Source organism: Dama dama, chromosome X, assembly GCF_033118175.1.
Source record: "Dama dama isolate Ldn47 chromosome X, ASM3311817v1, whole genome shotgun sequence".
Classification (NCBI taxonomy): Eukaryota; Metazoa; Chordata; class Mammalia; order Artiodactyla; family Cervidae; genus Dama; species Dama dama.
The window spans coordinates 137,266,411-137,276,940 of NC_083714.1; positions in this window are offsets into that span (position 1 = coordinate 137,266,411).

Below are 10,530 nucleotides of genomic sequence, written 5' to 3' on the forward strand. Positions count from 1 at the left end.
AGAGTACTCTACCTGTCAAGGCTTTCATTCAGATTTGAAGGAGAGAGAGAGAGTTTCACAGTCAAGCAAAAGCTAAAAGACTAAAAGACTTCAGCACCACTGAACCAGCCTTACAAAATACTTTAAAGGGACTTCTCTAAGCAGAAAAGACCACAGTAGAAATCTGAAAACTATGAAAGGAAAAATTCATTGGTAGAGGCAAATATACTTTAAAGGTAGTTAACCAACCACTTACAAATATAGTAGGAAGGTTAATAGATAAACGTAGTGAAATCGTCTATATCCACAATAAGTAGTTAAGGGATATACAAAACAAAAAGATATAAAATATGATGACAAAACTTTAAAGGTGGCTGGGGGAGTAAAAATGTGGAGTTGTTAGAATGCATTTACACTTGAGATTATCAGCTTATAATAATCATATATGTGTATGTATATATGTGTGTGTATATACATGTTATATGTAAATTTTATGATAACCACAAATCAAAAACCTATGATACACATACACAGACAAAAATAGAAATCAAAACATGAAACTAAAGATTGTCATCAAATTACAAAGAAAGAGCACAAAACAAGAAAGGAAAAAGAACTACATAAACAACCAGAAAATAATTAACAAAATAGCAATAAGTACATACCTATCAATAATTAGTTTAAATATCAATGGACTAAATGTTCCAATCAAAAGACGTAGACTGGTTGAATGGATACAAATACAAAACCCATACATATGCTGCCTACAGGAAACTCACTTCAGATCTAAAGACACATGTAGACTGAAAGTGAGGGGATACAAAAAGCTATCCCATACAAATGGAAATGAAAAGAAAGCTGTAATAGCAGAACTCATCAGACAAAATAGACTTTAAAACAAAGACTAAGACTATAATAGGAGACAAAGACATTTCATAATAATAAAGGGATAAATCAAAGCAAGGATATAACAATTGTAAATATATATGCACTCAACATAGGAGCACATAAATACATTAAGCAAATATTAGCCAGTGCTATCCAAAAAAATAAAATGTGAGCCATATGTAGTATTTGAAAATTTGTAGTAGCCATATTACAAAGTGAAAAGAAACAGGTGAAATTAATTTTAGTAATATATTTTGCTACTATGTATGTAAAATATAATTTCAACATGTAATCAATATAATATTTTAATGAGATATTTTATGTTCTTTTTGTTTTATTAAGTCTTTGAAGTTTGGTGTGGATTTTATATTTACAAACACATCTTAATTCAGACTAGCCACATTTTGAGTGCTCAGTAGCTGCATGAGGGAGTTGCTGTGGTATTGGACAGCAGAGCTCTAGATTCTGTATTAAGGGGATGTGTACATCCACCACTTGCTCATGGTGGAATCCCTGGGTGTAATTCAGAGAGCATAAGTATAATATTAAAATCATAAAGCATCTCCTATATGCTTATTTGCTTATTTTTGTGTTTGGGGTGAAACCAGTATAGTATAGGCACTTGTGAGACTTGCTGTTGGGTTTGGCAGTCTGCCATCTGACTGGTTTTTTCTGGTGGCCCCCAGGTACCTGAGCCCTACCTCTGCCTCTGTGTTTTGAGAAAGTGCTTGCTTCACTCTTCCTTAGAACTCTTCAGATACTGAACAGTATTTTTAAAAGAGAGGAAAGACACAGGTTAGTTGGTTTTACTTTTCTAGGGTTTCCCACTCTGTACCCAGGACCATCATAAGGGAAAGTTACTTGGCAGGTTCTTTTACATTCCCCTTAATAACATTTGCAAGTAATGAGTATTTTCTGCATTCAAAGGAAAACAAACATTTACAGCAAAATCTACTGATTGCCAGTGTCGTACTTCTACATTTTGGCCTTGATTTGGGTATAGTTTAGAAAATAACCAGACCACCTGTCAAAGCTTCAGGTGGAAGCTACTGTTGATCAGCAGATTTGGCCTTTCTAATCATAAGGACTGAAGAAAATGGAATTCTTAAAAAAGAAAGGTTGAGACACATGGATAATTCAATTCGTCAGACTTTTTTGAGTCAGCTTTGCCAGTAGGGTGATAGACAGTAGACTTTGAGCCCTATGTTCAGATAATTAATTCTGATGTTAGGGCAGATTGGAAGAGATTCACACATGAGTAACTTCTGAGTCTTTCAAGAGTTCTTTAATGGAGAAATAGAATCATGTCATGGCATCTTTCCTGGGAGGTGATGACATGTATGTGAGGCTTTCTTCTCTACTGAGAGAAGCTGTACACACATGTGAACATGCTAAAGGATGATTTCCTCCAACCTAGGGTAGAATTGGGTAGATTTATGGGATTGTGACATGTTTCATGAAGGGCTTTATAATAATGGGCTTTCAGCTGTTGAATGATGAACAGTTGGAAATGTAGTAATGCTCTGCAGTTGGGAATTTATTAAATTTGTAAATTACACTCAAATCCCTTTCCATGGCTCTCATGATTCCTATCTGTTTCTGGCTTGATAATAAATAATTGCATATTAGTGTAATTCTTTTCTTATCTGAAACAGAATGAAGGCAACCTAGGAAACCTGTAGTAGGAAAGTTGCTCCTAACGCTGATGACCCAATCAAAGTTGTTTAAAAATGACAGTTAATAAAGGAAAACCATGACTATGAACTAGAAAATTTCTTCAACTGGCTGTGTAAATGATGTCTTAATTTAGAAGTGAGATTTAATGTTTATTGGGCATTTGTTTTAAATTTATTATATAGTCTGGGTCTATTGATCTTGACAGCACACCTCAGTGCAGATTAGTCACATTTCCAGTGCTCAGCAGTGGTTCTCTGCGGTATGTCAGACTCTGTGGTTGACCATACCACAGAGGAAATGGGGCTTCCCTAGTAGGTCAGTGGTAAAGAATCTGCCTGCCAGTACAGGAGATGCAGGTTCAATCCCTGGGTTGGGAAGATCCCTGTAGGAGGAAATGGCAACCTGCTCCAGTATTCCTGCCTGGGAAATCCCATAGATAGAGGAGTCTGGTGGGCTACAGTCCATGGGGTCACAAAGAGTCAGACATGACTAAACACACATGCACAGGAAATAGGCACACCTAACTGAGTCACGACCAGCCAGGTTGCCTGTCTACATTTCTATCAGCAGATCAGGAATGGGCCAGATCCCCCACACCACCTGCTGAGTCTTACTCACTTTTCTAATTTTTGTCTGATGGGTGCAAAATGGTATCTTCTTGTTTTAACATTTCTCTGATTGCTGGTAATATTAGCCATTCTGATCTCCACCTTTGTGAATTGCCTTTTCTTAATCTTTGTTTCTCTTTGATTTCCTGACTTAAATTTTTTATAGCTATACTAGCTTTGTTGAGATATAATTCACATACCATACAATTTACCCACTTAAAAAGCATTCACAGATTTTCAGTACATTCACACTGTTGTGCAACCATCATCACAATCTATTTTATTTTATTTTTTTTCGTTGTCATTTTTATCGAGTCTTTATTTATTTTATTTATTTTTTAGTTCTACCAGTTTCTTGCTACCAACCCATCTCCCTCCACCCTCGTGCACACACGATCAGTCATGTAATCCCATGGACTTCAGCCCGCCAGACTCCTCTGTCCATGGAGTTTTCCAGGCAAGAATACTGGAGTGGGTTGCCATTTCCTTCTCCAATCACAATCTATTTTAGAACCTTTTCATCAGCCCCCAAAGTGGCTGTTCCTTGAGCTCCGGGAGATACGTTTATGTTGGGCATTCCCTGTGACCTTGCTGATCTTACAGGCCTGGGTGAAAGGTCCATGCACTCTGGTCACTGAGGCCCTGGTTTCTGCCTTTCACAGCTTGGTTGTTCAGCTTGTTTTGGAGCGTGTGTTCTTCCGATGGATTCTGTCACAGCCCACTCCCTCACTCTGTGCTTATTGCCAGCATTGGTTTCTGTTTGCTTGCAGCCAGGAGAAAGCAAAGTCATAAATTTGTACCTTGAGGAGGGATTTTTGCAAGGAACAGATCCTAGAATGTGAAGTGGATTGAGTTGTAGTGAATGGCTGAGCCCTCCCTCTTTTCTATAATAAAGGGCATGCTCCCTTGGGAAGCAGGCTGCTAAAATGGTGCCATGCGTGGTAGGGGAAGCTCCCGCCACCTCACTCAGGTGGGACCTTGGAAGACACTGGGTGAAGGAAATTCAGTGAAGACAAACTTTCTCTCTACTGCTAGGGAGGCAAACTGACAAGTAGACACTTTACTAAAGATGTTCTAGGGAGGGTCATGTCCATGCTTGACATGTTAACTTTTCTTTTTTCCTTTTTATTGAACATTTTTGGCCCCTCTCTGTTCACGTCATATAATGGATGTCATTCAGGCCACATATTGCAAGACCATGAGACGTCACATCTCATTCTGCTTGAGTCATGGATATCACCAAGAGATATCTGACTTGGGAGCTGGATGGGGTGACTGTGATTTTGAGTTGCTTCCTATTGGGGAAGGGGGTCAGTTCTTTTTTGGTTGTATGTGGATTAGCTGTAGTAGGTGATAGCATTAAAAAATATGCACAGGAATAAAGGAGTGTGTGTGTGTGTGTGTGTGTGTGTGTGTGTGTACAAACAATAAACTACCAAGGATAGACTGTGCTATATACACTTGTTATTTTGTCTTCCCAGGGAAGAAACCTGTAGTCAGGTTTCAGCTGTGATAATGCTACATAACAACTAAGCACCTTGCTTCCAATCTCAGTGGCTTACAAAAGCAAGCAAGCACTTATTTCTTACCCATGGGTCTGCAAGTGGTTGTGGCTTTGCAGCACTTGGCTCTGGCTGCAGGTTGGTTTCTGATCTATTTGATATATCCCTAGTGGCTACTCAAGGCCTGTTCTCATGGCCAATGGTAGAAGTGCCAAAGAGACCAACCCAAACCCTGCAAGCACAGCTAAAACCTTTAATTCCATTGGCTAAATCAGTGAGGGCTGGGATTTATTCTTGGCACACAGTAAACTCGGGTAAAGGAAGGGAAGGAAGGAAGAATTGAGGACAAATAACACATTCTCCTACACTCCCCTTTCTTTTGAGAAATCAACCATGTAGTTTAAATGTGTTTTCTATCTCTGCAGATTGCATCATATGTTCAGTTGCTCATGTCAGAAGCCTAGGGTACAAGAGAAAGTCCAGGTTGGGAAGGGAGGAGCATTTGTTCAGTTTTAGATATGCTGAATTTGAGCTGACTATGGGATAGTCAGAGAGATGAGACTGTTGGAGATATAGATCCAGAGGCAAACTATTGTGATTGTTTATTTTCTCACTCAAGCTCCTACAGGTTTTATGAGTGGGGCTGATGACAAGTGTTACTAGCTTCTTAGAGTCCTGGTCACTAAGCTGTCCTTATGATGTAACTCTTGTTAAGTTATTCTGGATTCTGAACCAAGAATGGTCCTGTTACCTTTCATATATAACTGTGAGTTATTAAATGTCAACATTAGGGTGCTCTGTGTGAAATTCCCATGCAGCTTTTTATTACTTGAGAGAGGTCGCATGACTGAAGGACATTAGCAGGTTGTATTTTTCCATCTAGACCTGCTTTAGTGTACCATTTGTAAAGATTCTCCTGAAAAAGGATTTTCTGTTTGTGTAAATACACTTGAGTCATCATATTTCGTGCAAATTGTTTGTATTGATTAATGGTCTCTTGTTTGCTTCCTTTTGCTTGTTGTATTTATAGCTCACATTACTTATAATTGTTGGACAACAATATCGACCAGATGGCTTCATTATTCTGTGTTTCACATTTTGAATTTTAAATGTCATGTTGGATTGCTTGTTAGTGTCCAGCTGTGTCCTAGAGGAGATGAGGCCAGACCGTAGTTCAAAGATCCTGGGTCAGATACCATGAACAGTCAGTGCTGTCTGGGTGTTAGCATTTGAGGTTTCCTCTGGTCCTTGGCTGCACTTGGAGATTCACACCAGAAGGCCAGGGAGAGAGAGAAACTGGATGTCAAAGGCCTTCTGAGCCACTCAGCTGGCCTATGATCTCAATGTGTTTGAAAAACCCTTTACCCATAAGCTTGCAGAATCTACTATATGTTAGAAATTTTAACCACATTTACTAATATTTAAAAGTAAGAGTATTATTTGGGGGCCAAGAGGAAATATCAACAACCTCAAATATGCAGATGATACCACTCTAATGGCAGAAAGTGAAGAGGAACTAAAGAGTCTCTTGATGAGGGTGAAAGCAGAGAATGAAAAGGCTGGCTTGAAACTCAGCATTCAAACAATGCCATCTGGTTCCATCACTTCATGGCAAATAGATGGGGAAACAATGGAAACAGTGAGAGACTTTATTATCTTGGGCTCCAAAATCACTGTGGATGGTGACGGCAGCCATGAAATTAAAAGATGCTTGCTCTTTGGATGGGAAGCTATGACAAACCTAGAGAACATATTAAAAAGCAGAGACATCATTTGCTGACAAAGGTCCATATACTCAAAGCTATGGTTTTTCTAGTAGCCGTGTACAGATGTAAGAGTTGGACCATAGAGAAGGCTTGAGTGCCAAAGAATTGATACTTTTGAATTGTAGTGCTGGAGAAGACTCTTGAGAGATCCTTGGACTGTAAGGAGATGAAACCAGTCAATCCTAAAGGAAATCAACCCTAGATATTCATTGGAAAGGCTGATGTTGAAGCTCCAATACTTTGGCCACCTGATGTGAAGAGCTGACTCATTGGAAAAGACCCTGACGGTGGGAAAGAATGAGGGCAGAAGGAGAAGTGGGTGACACGGGATGAGATGGTTGGATGGCATCACTGACTCAATGGACATGAGTTTGAGCAAATTCCAGGAGTTAGTGCAGGACAGGGAAGCCTGGCATGCTGCAGTCCATGGGGTCACAAACAGTTAGACACAACTTAGTGACTGAACAACAGTAGTAATATTTAAAAATATGAGTATCAGTTGGGGGTCAAGAAGAAAACAGATGACATACTCAAATAGGATAAATTGAGAAATGCTTTCTTAAGGGACTATTTATAATAGCATTGGTTAAGGAAAACACAGTACAGTGAAGCAGCTGCAGCTATAGAAAAGAGTGATTGGGCCATGGAATAGCCAGACATTTGGCTTCTCTACTGTGGGTGGGTACTATCCACGCTATTGAAGACCTGAATAGAATAAAAGGGCTGAGTAAGAGGGAACTGCCAATTCTTTTTTTTTTTTTTTTCATTTATTTTTATTAGTTGGAGGCTAATTACTTTACAATATTGAAGTGGGTTTTGTCATACATTGACATGAATAAGCCATGGAGTTACATGTATTCTCGATCCCGATCCCCCGTCCCACCTCTCTCTCCACCCGATTCCTCTGAGTCTTCCCAGTGCACCAGGCCCGAGCACTTGTCTCATGCATCCAACCTGGGCTGGTGATCTGTTTCACCATAGATAATATACATGTTTCGATGCTGTTCTCTCGAAACATCCCACCCTCGCCTTCTCCCACGGAGTCCAAAAGTCTGTTCTGAACATCTGTGTCTCTTCTGCTGTTTTGCATATAGGGTTATCATTACCATCTTTCTAAATTCCATATAAATGTGTTAGTATGCTGTAATGTTCTTTATCTTTCTGGCTTACTTCACTCTGTATAATGGGCTCCAGTTTCATCCATCTCATTAGAACTGATTCAAATGAATTCTTTTTAACAGCTGAGTAATATTCCATGGTGTATATGTACCACATCTTCCTTATCCATTCATCTGCTGATGGGCATATAGGTTGCTTCCATGTCCTGGCTATTATAAACAGTGCTGCGATGAACATTGGGGTGCACGTATCTCTTTCAGATCTGGTTTCCTCGGTGTGTATGCCCAGAAGTGGTATTGCTGGGTCATATGGCAAGAACTGCCAGTTCTTAGGTGGCTCAGTGGTAAAGAACCTGCCTCCCAATGCAAGAGATATGAGTTCCATCCCTGGCTCGGAAAGATCCCCTGGAGGAGGAAATGGCAACCCATTCCAATATTCTTGCCTGGGAAATCCCATGGATAGAATAGCCTGGTGGGCTGCAGTCCATGAGGTCTCAAAAAGTTGGACAAGACTGAGTGACTGAACAACAAGAGGGAGCTCCTCCTGTCTGACTGCTGAGCTGGGACAACAGCCTTTTCTGGCCTTAGACTTGGCCTAACACATCAGCTCTCCCTGGGACTTGAGCCTATTGGCTTTTGGACTGGAACCTATGTCATTGGCTCTCCTTGTTCTCAGGCCTTCAGACTCAGACTGCAGCTACTCATTAGCTCTCCTGGCTCTCCAGCTTAAGTCACCCTGCAAATCTTGGGACTGCTCAGCCCCATGATCATGTGAGCCAATTCAGTATAATAAATCTGTGTCTCTCTTTATCACACACACACACACATCGTATTTCTTCTGTTTCTCTGGAGAACTCTGACTAATGCAAAGGGCAAGGCAACAGGTGCCTTTCTTAGAGGGACACATAGACAGTCCTAGCCAAAGGGCAGGGAAGGAGCTGAAGGAATAAATACTTAAGTCTCACTCTTCTCCTTGATGCCTCCAACTGGTTGAACTCACCTGGAAATTCTAGAGCAATGGAGACATATAGCAACAGTATTTAAAGAGTCTGAGATACAAAGCAGGATGGAGAAGGATGAAAAGAGGGGCTGATGGAGCCTTTCCAGGTAACCTATCTAAAAGAACTATCATTACCGCTTTCTTATATAGCCTGCCAGAGGTATGCTATGCATACAGAAGCATATATGTTGATCTTTGTAATTTCCATGATATTTCAAACTCCTCCAAAAATATCACTTTGATGGGTACCTAATATTAAAAGGGCTTCCCTGATAGCTCAGTTGGTAAAGAATCCACCTGCAATGCAGGAGACCCCAGTTGAATTCCTGGGTTGGGAACATCCCCTGGAGAAGGGATAGGCTACCCACTCCAGCATTCTTGGGCCTCCCTTATGGCTCAGCTGGTAAAGAATCTGCCTGCAATGCAGGAGACCTGGGTTCGATCCCTGGGTTGGGAAGGTCCCCTGGAGAAGGGAAAGGCTACCCACTCCAGTAGTCCATGGGGTTGCAAAGAGTCGGACAGGACCGAGTGACTTTCACTTTAGTATTAAAAAACCTTTGATTATAAAATAGACATATAGATGTTACATTTATATAATATAAAAGTCATAATAAATAAAACTCCTTTGTATACCTTCATCCTGCTTAAGAACTAGAACACTACCAAAACTTCAGGACACTGTGGGAACCTTCCCAATTGAATTCCTTCCCAGGAAAGATAACCATTATTTTAAACTTTATTATCATTTCTTTGTGATTATAATTTCATTATTTCTGAATATATACATATTCCTAAACAGTGTATTGTCAAACTTAGTATGATTTTGGCACTGATATAGTTTCAACTGTATTTGCATAGTTTGCATATAGACTTCTGAGAATTGATTTTATACTTGACATTATAATTTTGTGATTCATCCAAGTTGATATATATTATTTAATTTATGATGCTATATATTGTTCCATTGTGTGTATATGCTAGAAATTGTTTATTTTACTGTCAATGGACATTTGTCATTTTTACCTTTTTATAGTATTGCTGTCTAATTTCTGTGTGCATTTGTGCTGGAGATTCTCTGGGACAGATACCTGGGAGGAAAAAGAACTGGGTGACCCGGATTATCTTCAACTTTACAAGGTAATACCCTATTATATTCCAAAGTTGTTGTTCTAATATTTACCCCCATTGCCAATTTATTAGTTTTGTTGCTCCATATCTAAACAAAACACCTTTAATCATGAAAATGTAACATTAATAGAGTGAAAAAGGAAGACATAAGAAAAAATTTTAAACACAAATATTGAATAAAAGACTGATATCAGTTTATTAAAAATTCTTTCACATCAGTGAGAGAAATACAGACATCTCAATTTTAAAAATGGGCAGAAGACTTGAATAGGTACTTCATAAAAAAGGATTTCTGAGATACCAAATAAGCATATCAAAAGGTGCTTGGCTCAGTTCTTCAGGGAAATGCAAATTTAAGACACAATGAGAAGCCGCCTTGTGCTCCCCAAATCCTAGCACTAGGAAAATGGATCATGCTAAGTGTTGGCAATGATGTGGTAGTACCCAAAACTCTTGTCCTCTGCCGATGCTCATGTATCTCAGTACCACCATACTGGAAAATTGGTCGTCTCTACTCTAAATCTAGGCATAGCTATAACACATAACTCAATTTCCAACAGAAATTCCTAGAAAATGTTAGTAATAGCATTATCCATCAAACAGTGAAAAAATAGCCCAAATGTCCATCAAGAGTTGTATATACATGCAACCAAATGGACAAATCTCACAACTATGGGGAAGAACGAAAGACAGTCAGTACAAAAGAGAACATTCTATATTTTCTTAATATAAAATCTCAAAATGGACAGAACTAACTGATTGATGGTGATAGAAGTAAGGATAATTAGTTACCTTTGGGGAAGCCGATGACTTGAAGTGGACATACTGGGTGCTTCTGGAACTAATAACATTCTTTATCTTGTT